This window comes from Dipodomys merriami, unplaced genomic scaffold (genome assembly GCF_024711535.1).
Source record: "Dipodomys merriami isolate MVZ:Mamm:240054 unplaced genomic scaffold, mDipMer1.0.p SCAF_42, whole genome shotgun sequence".
NCBI lineage: Eukaryota > Metazoa > Chordata > Mammalia > Rodentia > Heteromyidae > Dipodomys > Dipodomys merriami.
In genome coordinates this window covers 12107501-12127896 of record NW_027205826.1, presented here as the reverse complement: position 1 = coordinate 12127896, position 20396 = coordinate 12107501, and the positions used below count along the sequence as shown (strand labels likewise).

Genomic DNA, 20396 nt, shown 5'->3' with positions numbered 1-20396 from the left:
AAGATAACCAGTCCTGAACATGTCAGATTTTATACAACTGATAAATCATAGATGGGCTGAAGTGTATCTCAATGCTAGAGGGCTTGCCTAGCATGCACAGGTTCTGGGTTCAATATCCAGCATATCACACACACACACACACACACCCTCAAATCATACACAGTGTTACTATAATCAGGTATCTACCATTTTCTAACAGTCTTGGCAAGGGTGATATACAAACACCATAATATTTTTTAAATGTCCATTGATACTTTTGAAATCACTTACTGATTCAGTATCAGTAAGGAAAAGTTTTATATTTTAGTAGCACATTGCTTCATACTTTTTAACATCCACATTTCCATTTTTGCACTGACCCGCACAAATCATATAAATAACTCCTCTCATAAACACTGGGAATGTTCTGAGGCTGACTCCCATGAGTCTGGCTTGGGACACATGGCCTAAGCCATCACCAAGATGGGGAATGATGCACTCTCACTGGGTACTTTAGAACTGGTTAGAATCAAACTAGCCAAAGTCATGAGTATAGAAGGAATGGTGACCTAATGGCAAATCAGGGAGAAAAAAAAAGTAATGGAGATCCACAATACAATTAGTTAAGAAGAATTTAAGGAAGTTTAATCAATTAACCATGACAGTTCATTAAGGGATTTCTCAGATATTTAGGGACTGTCCTTCACCTTTGAAAATTAATAGTAAAATGGATAAGCAAATATTTTTACTTTATAATCCTTGCTACATTTCTTAAAGGCAAAATTATGTGTCAAAAAACCATGTATCTATTTGTGTGACCTGTCTCTCATGTTCTACTATAAGATTATCTTAGTGGGAGATTCATTTGGTATTCTGTTAATAATATGCTTTGTGAATTTCAAGATAATTTTGCTCTTAGCCTAATATTATTCATCAGTAAGCATTTGTGGCTGAAAGTAGTGCAGAATGCAGGCACTTAATCTGTGTTCATATGATGGTGGTACATTGGGTTTTGTGCTGTTTTTATTACTTGTTTGCTTTACAAAGTATTGGCTCTTCCACCTTCTAGCTATGAAACTTGGGCCTCATTTTTCTCATCTGTAAATCCAGATGCTTCCCCTCCAACCTCTCCTCACAGAGTAATTATGGATCTCAAAAGAATTATGGGTATAGAGAGTCTGCAAGTAGTCCTCTTATGATGTTTTTATGTGGTAATCTTATGATCTACTCTCCGTTCCTAGAATCTACAACCCTCTGCCAATCTTCCTTTTAGATTTATAGTCCATGTGAAACTTTGGTTCTAAGGGGAAAGAGCATTCCAGAACATCTTATTTCTATGTAGTTATTCCCAACCATCTCTTCTATCACCCAACAGGGACCATGGACATGACCATGATGGCCTGCCACATTCTGAATAGTACTGTATATGGCTTTCAAAAGGTGATAACACTTTTGTTTCCTGTGCTATTTCTCTCCTATAAAAATGCTATGCTGGGGCTGGGAAGGTGGCTCAGTGGTAGAGTGCTTGCTTAGCATGCATGAGGCCCTGGGTTCTATTCCTCAGCACCACATAAGCAGAAAAAGCCAGAAGTGGCGCTGTGGCTCAAGTGGTAGAGTGCTGGCCTTGAGCTGAAGAGCTGAGGGACAGTGCCCAGGCCCAGAATTCAGGCCCCACAACCAACAACAACAAAAAAAAAATGCTATCCAGTCCACACAGAGGTGTTTTGACTTAAACCTGTATGTAGTACAGGAATGTCTCTATACTTTTAGGCCCAGGACATAAAAGGAAGACAATCTCAGCACCTATTCAGTTTTCTACTTGTCAACTCTGACCCATTCTCCCATGCCCAGGTCCTCATCCCTAACTGCTGAATCCCTAACACAGATGCTTCTACTACTCTTCACTCTCACTTTCTCAATGTCCCTCTCTTAATCCCAACTGCCCTACCAGCTATATTCCTAGTCCTCCACAGTTCTCTCTGAACCTTCTGTTTCCTGTTGGACTGTCGGTGTTTAGCCTTTGCTTCCTGATCACCCAATAGGAAAGTCACTGGCTTCTAGCCTCACACATCCTCAAAACTACATCTGATTTTGTCATTTGTCACACTTCATACAGCTCCTACTGTGTGAGGGACTATGCCAGACCTTGGAGAATATAATAAACAAGGGACAGAGATTTCCTACTCTCAAGGAACTCAGTCCAGAAGGGAGAGATTGACCAAGACCAGGTAAAGAAAGAACAATTATAAATGGAGTTTGTCCTTTTAGAAAAATAACAGGGTGCTGAGACAGAGATTAATAGGGATGAAATAAAAGTACTTCCTCTTAGAGGAAATGGTATTAATTCCAAGATCAGAGGAATGAAAGGGGCCAGGCACGTGAAAACAGGGACAAGTGTCTGGGTAGTTGGAACAATGTGTGCAAAGTTCTTAACAGGGGCTCTCTGGTACAAAAGAACCTGACCCAGGAAGTAAAGGGGTTGAAATGCAGCCAGGCTCCACTCTCCATACACTATGCAATGCTAATCAGAACTGAGAGGTTCTTTGGTCTGAATCTCACAAAGACATAATGTGGGTGAGTAGCAACCTAGGCCAAGAGGGGGACTAGGGATGGCTCTCAGTCCTGTTCTCTAAGTCTTTGGGCTAAAGTCTGGAATCCTAGGATCTTGTGCTTGGCTTCCAGATGTACATTTCCATATATGCACACCCTACTCTATAGTTGATCATAATAATTGGTTTGCTTTGTGTTTTACATTTTCTTCAAATCTAACTACTTGATCTACCAATATCTCTATATAAAGTAGCTAGAGCAGGCTTTTTGAAAACTAATAATTAAAACTAACAAGTAATACTTTGCATACTACAAAATGAATAGATTTTTGTGTTTGCTAGGATGTTTCAATATCTGTGTACATCCACCTACCACCTTAATCAAGATATAGAACATTTTCAACATGAAAGTTTCCATCTGCCACTGTCCACGATTATGTCCTATCCTCTCAATCTTCTTTTTCCAATATGATTATTTTGAGATGCATCTATTCATATTACTATGTATCTCAGCATTTCATTTCTTTTGAATGGTGGATAATAGTCCTTGGGATGAAGATTCTATAATTTATTAACTTATTGATAATATCTGCTTTATTTCCATCAAAACAGTAAAACTAACATGGCTACAGAATTCTTAGGTGATTGTTTTTGTGTGTATTCTTTTCCTTTGGTATAAAATCCAAGTAGAAGGCTGAGTTATAAAGCACATACATTAACTTTATGAGAAACTGGAAAAGAGTTATCCAAAGTAATTTTACATTTTCATCAGCATCCCACATGTATTCTAGTTGTTCCAAGCCCTCACCAACACTTGATGTTAGCCATTCTGCTGAAGGTAAACTGGTACCTCCTTGTGGTTTTATCTTGTTAATTTTTTAGTGACAAATCATGCTGTCTTTTGTGTGTATTTCAGCTACTTTGTACATCTTTTGTTTTGATTTGTTCATTCAAGCCTTTTGCAAGGTGGTTTCTTATAGACAAGAAAATTAAAATTCAGATCAAGTGACTTGCCACAGGAAATAAGTAGTAACTGAGCTCTCATATCCAAACTTGCCCCTACAATGGATCCTCAGCTTGGGCTAGTAATTACAATTTCAGAATATGATCACAACATTTTATAACATTCTGCAACATCATGAAATTCAAAGCCTTTCAGATAAGAGTTCAATAGTGAAAGGCACAGATTTAGAAAAAGAGAAGAGGAATAATTTTAGGCTAACTGAAAGCAATACTGTTTTGCTTTATTTTTTTCCAAATAGACCTCAAAACTATTTTACTCTTATGCTCAGGTCTTGTGTCATTCCTGATGAACTCATCTATGGATCTATTTCGGTCTCAGTGACATCACATTCAAAGTAAGCTCTTCTTATTCAAGTACACGCGTACTTCTCAGGGACACCTGACTCTCTTCAACCATTTTGTTTAATTCAATCAGTTCAGATAATCACAATTCTTCTTGTCCATATGCCACATTACACTAAGTTAATACTTGGCTGATGAAGTATGAATGATCCTGAGTATATGATTTTCTCACTAACTTACCTAACAGAGATGGTAAATGGTGGATATATAGTGTAAATTTTGGTTTTTGGATTTTTGCGGGGTATTTTTGTCATTGTTGCTCCCGTGAATTGTTTTGTTCTACTTTGCTCTGACTAACACAGTTTAGAGTTGAAGGTCATTGAAAATCTCTACCTTTTCTTGTCACTCAAGGTGAAGTACTGAAGGAACAACAGGTAATAATTGAGTCTGAGTATTGAAAAGCTGAGGAATAGGCCAAACCCCATGTCTTTCCTTTCTTTTCAAAGTAAGCCATTAAACCTCTCATTCTTTTCAATGCTTTGCTCTCTGGTAAAGTGTCTGTTCAGTGGTTCAGATGATGTTGAAGAATTACACTGAGTACTTGACAGAGATCTCTCTGCAAAGCAATCTGAAAATATAGCCAAGCATCCAACTTAGACTACTGTGTCTACCCTCATGGAATTCAGTGTGCAGAAGGGGAAGTAAAACAGGAGACAGAAAGCTAAAGAACCAGGCCTGTCTGTAGAGGTGAGCCTAGAATAGTAGAGATGGAATCTATCTTTCTAGCTTTCTCTAAAAATATAAATTCAACTTCTGTGAACTTTATTTTTGTTTTCCTTCTTTTCCCATTCATCAAATGTCATTTGCTGCTATGTGGAAAAGGGTTAGCTGTCCCTGACATTTGTACAGCAAACCTGGCTAGCATTTTTAGAACAAAAATTTTTTCTCAGTTACGTTTTGCTGACCATAATCTTAGTAGGCAAAGTAGCATTTACAGTCCTATTTAACTAACAGCGTGGACTGCCTTATATTTCCTGGTTTCTATCACACAACTAACATCATCAATGTTATGCTTGAGTGTGCAAATATAACCAGCTTCCTTGCTTCTCCCCTACCTTAGCACTCTGAATTCTCACCATGATACTCTCTGCATCAAAAAAGGAGGCTTTTCCATTAGGTCAAATTGATGAGATACTTCTATGGGGATAAAAAGGTGACCAATTGGGCAGGTGACTGAGTCACAAGCTAGCCACTTACATTTCATCTAAAGAACATTTATGCCATAATACAAATGGGGAGAGAGGGTTTGGGAAAGATGGAAGGTCTGTTTAGAGATTTGTATTCTTAGCAATCTACCAAAGGTAAGAGGACCCTTTGTAAATTTGGATCTCAATGGAAGTCTGGACACAAGTGTTAAATAGAAATAGCTGCTGGGAAGGTTTACACAAACCCGATTGTTACTCAGGAGAAAAAAAGTGGAAGTGAGCTGTTGGAGAGCTTTTTCAGTGCCTTGTCTGACCACCAAATCTCCATAGATTCCTCCTGTAGGTCACCATCCACCATGGACTCACTTAGGACAGCTGAAGTATTAGTAAGCAAATATGAACTATCCAGGCTCACCAACAGAGATATTGTGTATGCTCCATGAAAGACAACAAGAATAGATGCAGGGGTATGTTACTGTAAGGCAAATCTACGTTCACTGTTTATTGTAAAAAGTGAGCTTTCCTGCTGAGTGGTGAGGGCTCGCACTTATAATCCTAGCTACTCAAGGTGGCTGAGATCTGAAGATTGCAATTCAAAGCCGGCCCAGACTGAAAAGTTTGTGAGACTCTTATCTCCAATTAACCACCAGAAAACCAGAAGTGGCACTGTGGCTCAAAGTGGTAAAGCACAAAAGAGTCCTTGAGTGAAAAAGCTCACAGACAGCACCAAGGCCCCTAAGTTCAAGCCCCACAACCAACAAAAAAAGAAGGAAGGAAGGAAGGAAGGAAGGAAGGAAGGAAGGAAGGAAGGAAGGAAGGAAGGAAGGAAGGAAGGAAGGAAGGAAGGAAGGAAGGAAGGAAGGGAAAGGAGGGAGGGAGGGAGGGAGGAAGGGAGAGAGAGAGAGAAAGAAAGAAAGAAAGAAAGAAAAGAAAGAAAGAAAGAAAGAAAGAAAGAAAGAAAGAAAGAAAGAAAGAAAGAAAGAAAGAAAGGAGGGAGGGAGGGAGGGAGGGAGGGAGGGAGAGAGAGAGAGAGAGAGAGGAAAGGTAAGCTTTCCTAATGAAGAATACTTTAAATGAGTTTCAACACCTAATGGAAAAAGAAAGGTCACATAGATTGACTCTGAAATATTACCACATATCCAAATAACCCAAGAGTAGCTAGGCAGAAATAAAAAATTTGTAACAAACATGCCTTTCTCTGAACTAGGTACTGCATTTGCCTCTTGGTATCATAATAACATGAGGGCTGGAAGCAGGATCAGTTCATCTAGTTTGATCCCCTCTTAATAGAGACAAGAGTTGAAGGTGTCAAAAAATGTGCATAGATGGCTAAAAAATACATAAAGAAATGTTCAATGTCCCGAGCCATAAAGGAAACGCAAATAAAAATAACATTGAACATTATAGTACATTATATCTCCAAATATAATACCCAACAACTAGGGGTATAGCTGGTTGTGGAGAAGCTATTCAGCATTTGTGAGGCCCTGGGTTTATTTCTAAACACACACAAAGAAGATACCACCATTCAAAACAAGCACATACACATATAAACATAGTATACAATAAATGTAAGACTCTCCCTTTAAAAAATAAATAAAACAAGATTAAAAAAAACAGGAACAACGAATGCTGGCAAGAATGTGGGGGGAAAGAGAACCTCATTATACTGTTCATGGGAATGTATGCTAGTGCAACTACTATGGAGGTCAGGACGGAGATTCCTCAAAAAACTAAAATATAACTACCCTCTAGTACACAGCTATTACTCTTGGGCATTTATCCAAAAGACCACAAGCAAGAATACAATAAAGGCACTGTACATCCGTGTTCACTGAAGCATTATTCTCAAGAGCGAAGTTTTAAAAACATCCCAGACAGCCGACAACCAACAAATGGATCAAGAAATTATTATAGACTGATACAAAGATAGATAGATGATATTAGATTAGATAATGGGATTTTATTTATGTGTCAGGAATAATAATATTCTATCATTTGCAGAGAAATGGATGATCTTAGGAAACAAATACGTTAGGTGAAGTAAGTCAGAGAGAAAAAAGTTACATGTTTTCTCCCATATATAGAAGGTAGACCTAAAATTTAAACACATATGAAAACACATACAGAACCATATGCATGTATATAGGATCAAACTGACTAAAGGATATTATATTCAGGGATAGGCTTCCATGGAGTAACCCTTTGAATAATTAATAGCTTAAAAAAAGAACAGAAAGCTGAAATATGTCTTGTCTATGGGGAGGATATGGGTTAAGGGAATGCAGTGAAAATGAATGAAGAAAGAAATAATAATTGAATATAGGCATAATAGTCAATGTACATATGTGAAAATGGAACCTGGAACAGTGGGAATGGGATGGCGATGGGAGAGAATGATGGAAGGGGTGATACTGATCAAGATGCATTGAACACATAAATGAACATGTTGAGTTGAAAGCCCCTTGTACAATAAACATTCTTTAAAGAAAGAAACTAAAAGAATCTTCTAGAAGACTCTAGTTGTAGTCAAGAAACACTGAAAATCAATCTAGTTAGATTTTTCTTCACAAAAGAAAACTCCACCTGCCCTCACCTTTGACTCTTGAGGAAAGGTATGATTAAAGTCTGCTGGACTGTTGCTTGTTTGAAAGTCAAGAAAAGATAAGAAAACCTATCAGGAAATGTTTGCTTGGAAGGCCAGAATCCATTTCCACTCTCGTCATGGTGATTTCTTTTTAAAGAAGATGACAGATTGGAGAGGCAGGAGGGGAGAGGTTCCAGCCATGCTAGGAACTAGAGTGACTAGCAGAAGAGGATGTTCTTTCTTCCTAGTTTGTTGTTATTGGCATTTTCCTGTGTGCCTAGGGGTATTAGGTTTATAACCATGGCTGGGGCCAAGATTGGGAATGTAGTGGGCATTATGACAATGATTTCCTTCCTTGTGTGTCCTGAATGGCCAGCACAGACAATCTACAGCTGCACTGTTGCTGTTGACAACTTCATTATGCTGTAATACTCAGCTGGGTAATTTATTTCCCAAGCATGGCAATATCTCCTGATATGCTTAATGGGATGAATATTATTTTGTAAGCTTTTTAAGATGATTGTCTCCCCTTGTGTTTAGCTCTGCCCTAATATGGAAAACAATGATAGTTACCACTAGGAAACAGCATTGCTGTGTTCGGCTTTTTCATGTGAATTGGGCGTTCACACCACAAAGGCAGGAAATATCACTGATTGGAATGATACAGTTTATGTGGGTCACTTAATATCCTTGGTAACTGCTTTTGTGCCTGCCTCTGCACTTAACCTTCCTATGATTAAGACCCTCTACAAAAATAAGATGGCCTTGCCAAGAACATATATTAATTAATTATTGATTTTAGGGGGTAAAGTGGGCTTTGCCATGATGTACCTACAGTCACAAATACTATCTGAAATGGAAAAACTAGATGAAAAAGAAGAAATGTGGTCCAAATGTTGTCAAGATACCCAAGCTACAATTTTTCTTTTAAAAAAAGTTTGGATAAAAATGTATTCTTCCAAGTTCCACTTTAATTTCACTTAGTTTAATATGTACATACTGAGAATTGCCTACCATTCAAAGGGGCCCCCTCCAGGAGCAAAAGAGGAAATTCAAAGGCCAGTGAAACTGAGTCCTTGCCTCATGGAGACTTCAGTCCAGTATGCAAAATAGATACCGCACATCTCTAAAGGACAGCAGCTTCACTGAGAGTGCTAATAGTAACAAATACCACAGTGAGATAGGGAAAGCCAGTCTATTTGGAGACACAGGAATAACTGGATTTGCTGTCTCAAAGGCACTTTGCTCAGTCCACTAGCCAATTTGAATTCTTTTAAGAGAATCTGGCCTCCTGAGAATTCTACTTGAGTCAACACTTTAGTTCTGAGAGTGACAACTCATCTGATTTCTAAGTGTTCCTTTATCTTTGATAAAGTTCCAAGTATCTTGATAGAAAATGGGAAAAGTCAGCACAAAGATGTAAAAAATGTTCAGCTTTTTCTGTTTTCCTTTCATCTACCATAAACCTTTTTTAAAAAAAATTTACAAATCTAAGTTCTTCTGGGCAGGCTCCTGTTGGCAGCTCCAAACTGATGCTAAACTAATACTTTTAACTACGATTATTTTTGACATGAAGATTCTCTTTGGCCAGGTGCCGGTGGCTCATGCCTTTAATCCTATCTACTTGGGAGGCTTAGATCAGAAATACTGTGTAAAAAGTTTACAAAACGCTGCCTCAACAGAAAAGGCTGAGAGTGGTGACGTGTGCCTATCATTCCAGTTACAGTGGGGCTGGAGTTGCTGAATAGTAGAGTTCCTTCAGTGCAAACACTAAACCCTGGGTTCAAGCCCCAGTACCACTTTAAAAAAATTCCCAAAAAAAGAAAGATGGGGGGGTAGGGGGAGAAAACCTAGGCAAAGAAGAAAAGGTCTACCAAAAATTCATCAGTCATTTATCTTTCAACATTTTTTTTTTTGGTCAGTCCTGGAGCTTGATCTCTGAGCCTGAATGATGTACCTAAGCTCTTCAGATAAAGGCTAGCACTCTACCACTTGAGCCACTGGGCCACTTCTGTTTTCTGAGTGACTTATTGGAGATAAGAGTCTCACAGACTTTCCTGCACAAGCTGGCTTTGAACTACAATCCTTAGATCTCAGCCCCCTGAGTAGCTAGGATTGCAGGTGTGAACCAAAGGCGCCCAGCTTCAACATTTTGGTTTATCCACTTGACCCCTTTGGCTTATGTACTGAACATTTTACCTTATCGGCTGTTTTGCCTGCCAGTTAGTGACATTCTTATGATCTAGTGGCCTTTTAATTGCTTTATTATATTAACCTGAGCAAATTTTCTCTGGTTTATGAATTATCAAGCCCTAAGGTATTAACCATTTCATCTTAAAATTGAGAATTATGCACAATATTCTTAAAGCAGATGAAAACACAAAATATTTTCTTGCTTTTTGTTTTGTTTTGTTTTGACTTGCTCACAGAAGCCTCTCCCCAGCTTCCAGCAAAAAAGCCAAAATGAGTGGTATACATGGACAAGGATCCCCATGCCTCTGTAAAGGATCACAGGCCTGTACCTAAACCTCTCTAAAGTTCCAATCTCCTGGTAAAGAAGCATGACTGCGGCCAAGTAGCAACCCATTTACTGTCCACAGTGTTTATTATGACCAAATCCAGGACATCAAAGAATACACATGGCCTTAGGGATAGCGCATAAGGAGAAACTACCTGGGCTGACTCCTCTTGGAGAGATTTAGGCGAATACTGCCACCTATTGATAGGTGAAATATATGCTACAAATTCTTGTTCTGACCTGATACTGTATTAATGCTTATCAGAGTAGATCTCATTATTCAGTTGGCCAAAGGATCTTAATAACCTTAACCTCATAAGTCTTAATAGATTAGAGATGAAAAAGAAGTTTGTTCTACTCACTTAGAGCAATTCACAAAATGTATTCCTGATAAGAGGCAAAGGAATGAAGTCGAAATAATGACATGAGCTTGGCAGCCTGGAGGCCGGGGTTTGAGTCGCAGCTTCACCCCTAAGTGCACATAAACAAGCTAATTAATCTCTCTGAGCTTTAATTTCCCCATCAATAAAGAGTGGATAATCCTATTTTGCAAAGTGTGAGAATTCGGTGATATTTCTGCATGGCACACGGAAGGCATTTAATTGGTGGCAGCATTTACTAATATTTTTCCACTGAACTGTTAAAAGTAACTATTTGTGATGCAATGATTGGTAATATGACAAACCACATCATGCATCAGACTCTGGCAAACTCTTCCATGTGGGTCAATTATTCTTGGGCAATGCTCCTTGTCTAGTAGAGTATCTTTGACATCCAAAATTAGGACAGTGTGAACATAAATATTGGAACTTTAAGTGTGCCAATTGAGAAAATGAGGATAAATGGGCTTCATTACCAAACGTCTCCTGACTACTCTGGAGGATATGTGGTGCTGAGTCGATAAAGAATTATGATAAAACTTTGGAGCTGTGTATAAATGGGGCTTTGTGACCTGCTGGATAAGGTTGAGACTGAAAGCCAGACCTAGGAGGCTCGCATTCCTTCCTCGGCATGGTGTGGGGGATCCTGGGCTTCTACAGACAATAGGGGATTCATAGCTGGAGAATTCTAATGATGACTGAGAGGGTGGCAGGCAGAACAAGAAGACTTTTCAGGCACACGGACTCTGATTATCACACTGGAGCTCTAGCCCAGCAAGAGGCTGCCGAGAGGCGCATGGAGCCTTTCTTGGAAAGCTTTCAGGGGAGTCTTTGAAACCTTCTTAAGAGAATCTTGCTTCTCAAAAATGCAACACTGGAAAATCTCACATGATTAGTTCAGATAAACACTCTGTCACCAACTCCTGCAAGGGTATATGGATCATCTCTTTCTAAAATCTTTTGAATGTCATCTGTCTAGGCTCCCAAGATGTAGAGAAAAACTTGCAAATGATTTCTCAGGGTATTTGGGGACTGTTACTTTGAGTTTCAAAGGTCAACTGGGGCTTAAAACAAAATAATCAAGAAATAACACGGCTATGAACAGTCTGCACCTTTTGAAAAGGTCTGCTTTGGATTGAATAGCCAATGCCCTCCCCAAATCCCTTTCTTTCTTCTTTGGAGCTTAGAAGGGAGAGGGAGGAGGAGGAAGATTGTCACATTCATTACTAACAACTTTGCACATAATAAGCATGTTCAGATACACCCTGGGGTGTTCGTTTTCTTTTCCTATTTTTTGTCCCCTTTTTAGCTGCTCTCGATAAATAGCACATTTTATTTGTGAAGAAAAAAAAAAGAATCAGACATTACTGAGCAGCCTCGCCCTAAGGAAGGTCAAGAGATTACAGAACGGAAGTGGGCTGGCCAGCCTCTTTGCTGACCACAGTAAGGGACTGCCACTTTCTTCTTGTAATTTAATTTTGAGATTAGGATGAAAAGGCACTCCTTTAAAAAAAAGTTTTGCTGAAAAAGTGAAAAACTGTTAGAAAATAGCCATCAAAAAGTGATCAATTTAAACTTATGTCCTACAAACAAACCACATGCAACTAACCACAGGGCAGACATGCATTTGCAATGATGTATGGGCATTCTCCACGCTATCAGAAGGATTTTGGGAGAAGAGTGGGCATTCCTAGTTTCTGATATTGGTGGTCCTTGGCCTAATTTCACAAGAACTTTGAAATTCTAGCTGTTTCATTTTAAAAATCTAAAGAAGAGTACACTATCAGGAACCTTTGAGTTCAACTGGCCCCACTTGTAAAATGAAGGACCCATGAGGAAATAAAATAATTAACTTGCCAAAGGTCACACAGTGGGTAAAGAGCAGCCAGAGGAGCCAAGCTCAAACCTCCTATTACCTAACCTAAGTTCTGTCCAAAGCAACTCTAAAAGGAGACTGGAAATGATCATATTGAACAGTGAACTGCTCTTTCCAAGGAAATTGTACCCATTTCCCCTACAGAGGACCATGAAGGTTGTTTCAGGCAGCTTGCCCTCACTGCCTGGATTGAGTTCTCATCAGAGGAGTCTAGGTCTTATGGCTCCAGGGATTCAGCCTTCTGCTCTTTTCTGTAAAAAACAGCACACACCAAGCCATGAATGCCCATACTATCTCTATTTGTATGTCGTGAAATCATAAAGGGTGCCATCGTCTAGTATCACATAGGCTAACACTTATCATGGTTTTATCTTTTTATTATGATGAATAACATATGCATAGATATATTATTGGATTGTAGTGTTATTTTCATGTATGCATATAGCAAATGGCTAAAACATTCTTGAGCAAGATCAGCAAAGCTGGAAGTATCACAACACCAGAAACAGCATGATATTGGCATAAAAACAGACATGTAAAACAACTAAACAGGAGAACCTAGAACTAAACCTTGTTGACTAAAACTTTCAAAGCTACCTTCAGCTTCTTTCCATATGTCTCTCTCATCCTCTCCTATCCCTACCTATACAAGTAAAAAGTCCTATAAATCCTACCTCCATAGTGTATACCACTTTTCATTGCTCAATTTATTTCTTACAGGTACTCACCACTAGTGTCTTCCTACTTTTGGGTTCTTACCACATCAGTTCATTGTCCATCCTGCCTAGACCATAGAGATCTTATTTCGGTATAGGAACACACTTGTGCTTAAATCCCTGTCACAGATAGCATGCAGTCTACAATCTAACACAGTATTCAAATCCTCCTTGATTTTTAGCCCTTGCTTACTTCTTGAGGCAAATTCTATCATATCATCCCATGGCCATTCATTCCAAGTCCACTGAGCTACACACCTTAACCTTTTCAACCTTCAGAAGTGGTCCAAAGCAAATGTAATCTCTCTAAATCTTCCCTAAGCATTCCAGAAAGCAGTGACAATTCTTTTATTATCCCTTAGCATAATGCTCTTATTTTTCTTCATGGTACTTTTTTAATTCTGTCTTGTATTTTTTTCTATTTTTTTTTGTCATGTCAGTCATGGAGCCTGAACTCTGGGCCTGGGTGCTGTCCCTCAGCTCTTCAGCTCAAGGCTAGCACTCTACCACTTGAGCCACAGTGCCACTTCCAGCTTTTTCTGCTTATGTGGTGCTGAGGAATCGAACCCAGGGCCTCATGCATGTGAGGCAAGCACACATCTTCTGCCTTCAAAAAGATACCTCATTCTCCTTTGTACCCCCTCCCTGCCACTGGGCTTTAGTCTACACTTTGCATGCAACAAATGGTCTTCTTTCTTAATGTTCATTGAGCAGTTACTATCTGCAAGGCACTAGGTCTAGAAGTATAAGGGAGAAGGGAAGACGCAAAGTAAAAGTACAATCCCTTCCTTCTAAATTATTTTAATCTAATCAGTGAAGCACGATCACAAGTAACCTAAGCAAGTGAATTAATGTGGAGGTGGAACTGGGTGGAGAGGAAGTTCTGAGTATGGAACAAACATTCTCAGTGTTCCCAATGAGAACACTGGAGGGAGGGGGGTAGGGAGGGAGTGAAAGAAAGGGCAGGTCTGCTTTTAGATCTCATGTCTGTGCTGTAGTCATAATTAAAGTCCTCTTTAGGTCTGTCTGGCTCATCTGACCCATCCTTCCCATCTCAGAAATGAAAAGAGTAATTTTCCTAAAACAAGACACTGATCATTTAACACCCTGTTCAAATGTTTGCTGTTCAATGAATCAAGCATCAGATAATTGCAGGCTTATGTTAGGAGTTGAAGAGAATACTAGTTTGTAGAGATGAAATAAACTCTAGGAAACAGCTGAAAAACAAAAAGCAAGAACATACTGTGAACAGAATAGGAGTGGGAGAAAAAGGGTGTAATCAGTCTGGGTTGAGATCAACAGAGAACTAGTTAGTGGAGCCAGACTTCAGTAGATGGTCTCTAAGAAAAGTTAGACATACCAAGAGAACTTTAAGCTTCTTTCAATTCTGAGATCTCCATTAATCTTTGAGATGGGTTTCTCATTCATTCAATAAACACATACTAAGCACTTCAACAAAGCACTAAATATTTATTGAATATTTCCTATGTGCCAGGAGCTTTGTAGATACTGGAACTACAGCAGTGAATAAGAGACTGCATTTAAATGCTTATATATAAGAATGACTGGTGCTAAACTAGTGTAATACATTGTAATCAATATAATGCTGAAAGAGTATACGTTGCTGTACCTCAGACTAGAATAGCAGACTAGAGATTGTTCTGCGATGAACTGTGAGGGAAGTTATCAAAGAGAACTGAGCCTCCAGGCAGAAAAACATCATAGACAAAAGTCTGGTGTTGAGTCTGATATGTACAAGAACTGATAGCTATTTGCAAGGGTGACAGCATTGAGTGAAAGTGGAAAAGTAGTGAGAAATTAGGCTACAGTGGTAAGCAGGAACAGAAGGTAAAGAATCTTCCTAAGGCATGTCAAGGATTTTAGACTTCATCAACAGGCTTTGGTTAACACTGAAGCATACAGCAATGTATCTGACTTATTAAGTATATAATAACTGTGTGCTGAAGAATGGATTAAAGAATGAATGTGTGTATTAATGACTCTCCTTTGCTATAGATTGGGTTTTCTGACTCAGACCTGAGAGTGGATTAATTATCCTTTACCCAAATCCCTTGGAATTAGAAGTGCTTCAGATTTTGCATTCTGGAATAATTCCATATGCAGAATGAGGTACCCTGAAAGAAGGGACTCAAATCTAAATATGATATTCATTCATGTTTTGTGTGTGTATACTAAACACATAGGTGGGTTATTTTATATTTTATATATTTGTATCTGCTTCTGGAACTAGTATTACTGTGACAAGAGGCAGTATTCCCCAGGTTGCAAGGCAGATTGAACTCATAACCCCATGGGCAGTCCCTGAGCTTAATAGAGTTACTCAAAGTTACCTAGCTTATCCTAATGGAATCTACATTCAAGTCAGTTTTTCTTGACGTTAGGGTAAACCTTTTTACCTGGGAATCATTTAACTTACACTGTGAAGTGTAGCCTAACCCTTTGATGACCCTTGATAAAAAACAAAATAGTCTTCTGACCCTCAAAGACATGTATATTCCTAAATTGGATTATTCATAGTGATGCTATAGAGACAAATTAGGTCTAGAACAGAAAAGGAGAAACATTCCTGATTTTGCCTTTCAAATATGAATAGAAAAAGTGAGACAATTGTGAAACGCTAACCAGAGCTCTCCCTTCAGACACACAGATTTTCTGAGATACAGTTCTTTATCAGATCCCAGCTCTTGCTCAGGAGCATCTACCTGTAGGAGTGAGTGAGCTGCAGGGGCTGGGAGGTGATCAATGTCTCTAGAAAGGAAGAGATTTTCAGAAAAATAAGATGTTATCTTCTAGGCCAAAGATTAGCACTCCACCCTCTTGCTTATGACAAGACACTCCTGATTTACCAAAGTCACATTCCAGCATTTGGGGTTGATTTGGTTGCAGACATAAAAAACAGACTAGACTCAGTGACAACTAGGAGTCCAAACTTATATCTGAAGTTATTATAGCAGTTAAGTAGTCATTTGGCAGACAGAGTATATAGAGCTTTAGAAAGGTCCTTAATATTATTGCAGGGGTGTGTAAATATGTATACATATTTGTGGATGTGGATGTGCATATATTCATTCATGTCTGCATTTATGTATGTGCCTATTTGTGTGTATGTGTTTGCATATATGTATATATATGTTTATCTTTATATATTTATGTGCATGTATATGTGTGCACATGAACCTGTATGTATGTTTCTGTGTGTTGAATTGTGAATCTGTGTGCATGTGTGCATGCATATGTGTATGATGTATCTGTGTGTATACATGTTTGTGTGTGCATGTTTGTGCATGTATTGCATTCATGTATGTGCTCCATCAGAAAGCCTCCCTGGCATATTTAGCTGTGAGATTATTAAATACTTCACTTACAAGAAAAACGTTTTAAAAAATGCACCCAAATGTGGCTTTCTAGGAAACTCATTTTGCATGTAAAACATACCACTATGAGTGGAGCCAGGTATACACATGTGTGGCAACCACAGGAAAAACATTGGAATCTTCCTCCTGTAACTGAGCCTCCTGGTATCCTGAATTCCATGTCTGCAAACTACTTTCTCAGACAAAACCAGAGCTCAAGCTCAGCAGACTGGAATATGATCTAGACCTTTCCTAACATGGCTGTCACTCCTGCTGCGAATGTGTAAGGGACAGCTTAGGTGCCTTAGGAAAAGGGAGATGTGGTTGCAACCTGTGGGCTTCTGGTCCAGGGCAGCTGTTGGGGTAAATAAGAGGCTGTCTGGTCCCAGAGGAGCTGTAGTCAGATTGCTGGATACCCAGTGATAATTCTTCCCCTGCCACTGATATATTGCAAAGCTACTTTGTCTCCTTCCTTACTCATGAGTGACAATTCCAGTTCAGTATTATTTCCCCCATTTTCTCCCTCTGTAGAGATCAGCTTATATCATTCTAAAACCCAAATGGTCCTCACAGATATAGTAGACTAGACATATATAGTAGGCTAGACACACATTGAAGTCATGACATCCTTTTATTACACACACACACACAAGCTTGAGAAATCAAGCCCTCCAAGGGCTGCAGTCCCAAGAATACACCTAGATACGGAGCCAAACCGTTTCCCTCTCTCCTCGCTTTGTGTATGCTCTTCTATTTTGCATGAAGAATAGCTTAGTGATCATGGACTTCAGCTCTTGCCTGTAGTGATCCTGTTCGTATTTTATTCTTTGCACAGAATAGGAAGGAGGCTTGCTTGCTTTGCGCAGAGGCTGAGCTACAGGAGAAAGCAGAGCCAATGTGATTTATTGAATGAAAGTACTGGACAATTACCAACAACTTGTTCCTCTGTTGCCCCGAACAACCTAAAGTGGTAAGTCAGATTTATTGTCCTCTTTCTTTATGTGAATGTGGGGATTTCTTAGTCACTGATGATTTTTTAAATGTGTTTTGAATTGCTGCAGTTTAAATGATACAAAAAAACTGAATCTTCCAAAGTTAGCTGCAGGCAGTCCAGGAAGAACGCAACCAAACACACAGAACAATGGTCTGCAAAGGCGTGCGCACGCACGCACGCACGCACGCACGCGCACGCGCACACACACACACACACACACACACACACACACACACACACACACACACACACACACACACACCTTTGTATAGCCATAAGGAGGGGGAGATGTAGAAGCCCCATTTTGTGATAACTGGGCATTTTATTTGCAGCATGCTTAATCATATTAAGTATCTGAATAACTGATTACCATTAACTATGAAAGAATAAATTACTTTTTTGTTGCATAAAATCAATTTTCAGTCAGGTTCCAAAATACCTATAAAAGACTCATGGGGTAGCATAAAGACAAAATCTACCAATTAGGCTAAAAGTCCTGAATGCAAACCCAGAATACTACGAGTTTTAATCCAGTTTACAGACTGTCAGCACTCTGTCCATCCTGTGTGAGTATGTCCATAAATAACACCTTGATGGTGATAGAGAGGTACCTGAAAAAGGAGCACAGTGGACACACATCCACTGCCATTTTTCTATTTACGTTCCTAAATCTTTTCTTTAATCCATAAAGATAGATGGTTGGAAAGGTGCACTGGGTCCCGAGTATCCTGTTCATTACTACTTGTGTTGGGTTGTGGCCATGGCCATAGGCAGGACCAGTGAAAATCAAGGATGAGTTTGTTTCTGTGATGGGTCCCAAAGATCCCCATATTCACTTGACTTCCTAATTTCCTAATATGATAGAAGCTGATCTCTACAGAGGGAGAAAAGGGAAAGAGAAAGATATTGCATTTCCTACCTTTTCTCAGCCAGTCTCCTTAGTCTCCTTAGTCTTGTTTGTCTGGCTACCACAAAGCTTTATGGAAGTATTAATCCATCTCTGGTGAGTTCAGAGTCAACATAAATGTGATAGAGTTTAATGTCTTTGGTGCACTCTGTCTGCTGTATATCACTGGTATATGAAGTTGGGGCCTTGGCTACTGACAAAGATGGATGATGTTAGAACAGTGAACAGCGTGATTCTCTAAATAAAAACCAAAGTCAGGAAATCTGAGAGATGGGTGACGTTTTGCCTAATAAAAAGAATCCCCAGGCCACTCAATCACAGAGAAGGAACACTTGCTCAAGTGAACTGGTTATTTTACAACTAAAGGTATTGTAGCAGGAAGGGGATAGAATTGCCTACTGGTTGGATAACTGGTGAGATGTCAGGATTGTATACTATGGTATTTTTGCTGGTTCTCAGACTAAGTTCATGTCTTTGGAAATTCCCTTAGCTTCCTGAATCACCATACCTCCATTCCATCCATTCCTTTGTTTCTTCAAAGACATGCTAAGCTCAGTTAATCTATTCATGAGACATAAGCTTTTTGTTAAAGGTGCACTAGATAACAAGTCACTGTCCATGCACTATACTCCAGAACTATACAACAGAAATCCACAGACTAGAGTTATATGGAGACAGGGGACTGCGTGCCCTGTCCATCAATTAAAGGATATGAAACACTCAGAAGCATAGTAACAAAGCCAGCATGAAAGTCTGTAAGATTCTTATCTCCAGTTAACCCCAAAGAGCCAGAAGTGGGGTTGTGGCTCAAGTAGTAAAGCTCTAGCCTTGAACACAAAGCTCAGTCAGGGACAGCAATCTAAGACCTGTCTTCAAGTCCCAGAACATGCACATGCGCGCGCACGCACACACACACACACACACACACACACACACACACACACACACACACACACAAAGGACTGCCTTTTAGAAAATATACTGATTCTTAGAGGGAATAACAATTTAAGCCACTGATACCCTGTTGTAAGTGAATGCATTATAATTATTCTTTATTAATTATCATTATGGTTGTTTGGTTATAATTATTGCATTATATTAACTATGCTGCTTTCTCTTTACTTCATACTTAATTATAAGAACTTCTTTTATAATTTTTTCACTTTTGATTAGAGAAGTACACAGCATTTATGGCAAGCTATCGCCTTCTTTCCACAGAATCCTTGGATTAGACAATATCTTCTATTTTTTTTAAAGCCCTTGAGTCACATGTGAACACCAGACTCCCACTTCTCCTTTGACTGTGAAACTCATGGTTCACCCCACATTCCCTTTATTAAAAATACAATCATTGGTAGAACCATTATCCACCCAGCTGATCAACAAGGCCCACAGAATTTACCCTCAGGTTTGCTAAATTTTTCTATCCAATCACCATCCCTATTTGGTCCATTTTACCTCCTTCATCACTAAACCTGTTCAGACTGCTCCATTCCTGTTGCCATAAGCTGTAGTTGATATAACCAGTTCTCATAAGGTTTTTATGTTTTTTAATTTAATTTATTTCTTGTATTTTATTGTAAAGATGCTCTACAGAAGGGTTACAGTTACATGAGTAAGGCAATGAGTATATTTCTTGTCGAACATTGTTACCCATTCCTTTGTTTCTCTGCCACAATCCCTTCCCTCCCCCAATCTTCCCTCCCCATGCCAAGTTGTAAAGTTCATTTCCAACATAGTGTCTTGTATCGCTGTTGCAATGGGTCATCCTTTGTCCTTCTTTCAGCATTTTGTTATTCCCTTTCTCTTCCCCAAATCAGGTAAGTGTATATACAAGATGCTACCATAATCAAAGACAGTGATTGCCAGGGATTAAACCAATAGAAAAAGAAAAATGAAATAAAATAAAAAGATGAACTAGATACAGTATACTGGCGACAACAAGGTCAACAATAAAAAAAAAGAGCTATTGTTTCCATGTCTTGGAGTTCATTTCAATTAGCATC

At 39.1% G+C, this 20396-nt stretch overlaps 1 protein-coding gene and 1 long non-coding RNA gene across 4 annotated transcripts in view; one reads left to right on the top strand and one right to left on the bottom strand.

Annotated features, from left to right (window-relative positions):
• Positions 1-20396, top strand: part of Ankfn1 (ankyrin repeat and fibronectin type III domain containing 1) — a 328779-nt gene that overhangs the window by 155730 nt on the left and 152653 nt on the right. For both annotated transcript variants that reach the window (XM_069993244.1, XM_069993243.1), the window contains exon 3: positions 17325-17459. The gene's annotated coding sequence lies outside the window, so the exon portion shown is untranslated. The remainder of the gene's footprint in view (positions 1-17324; positions 17460-20396) is intronic.
• Positions 1-20396, bottom strand: part of LOC138807461 (uncharacterized) — a 426938-nt gene that overhangs the window by 254403 nt on the left and 152139 nt on the right. The gene's annotated exons all lie outside the window — the stretch shown is intronic.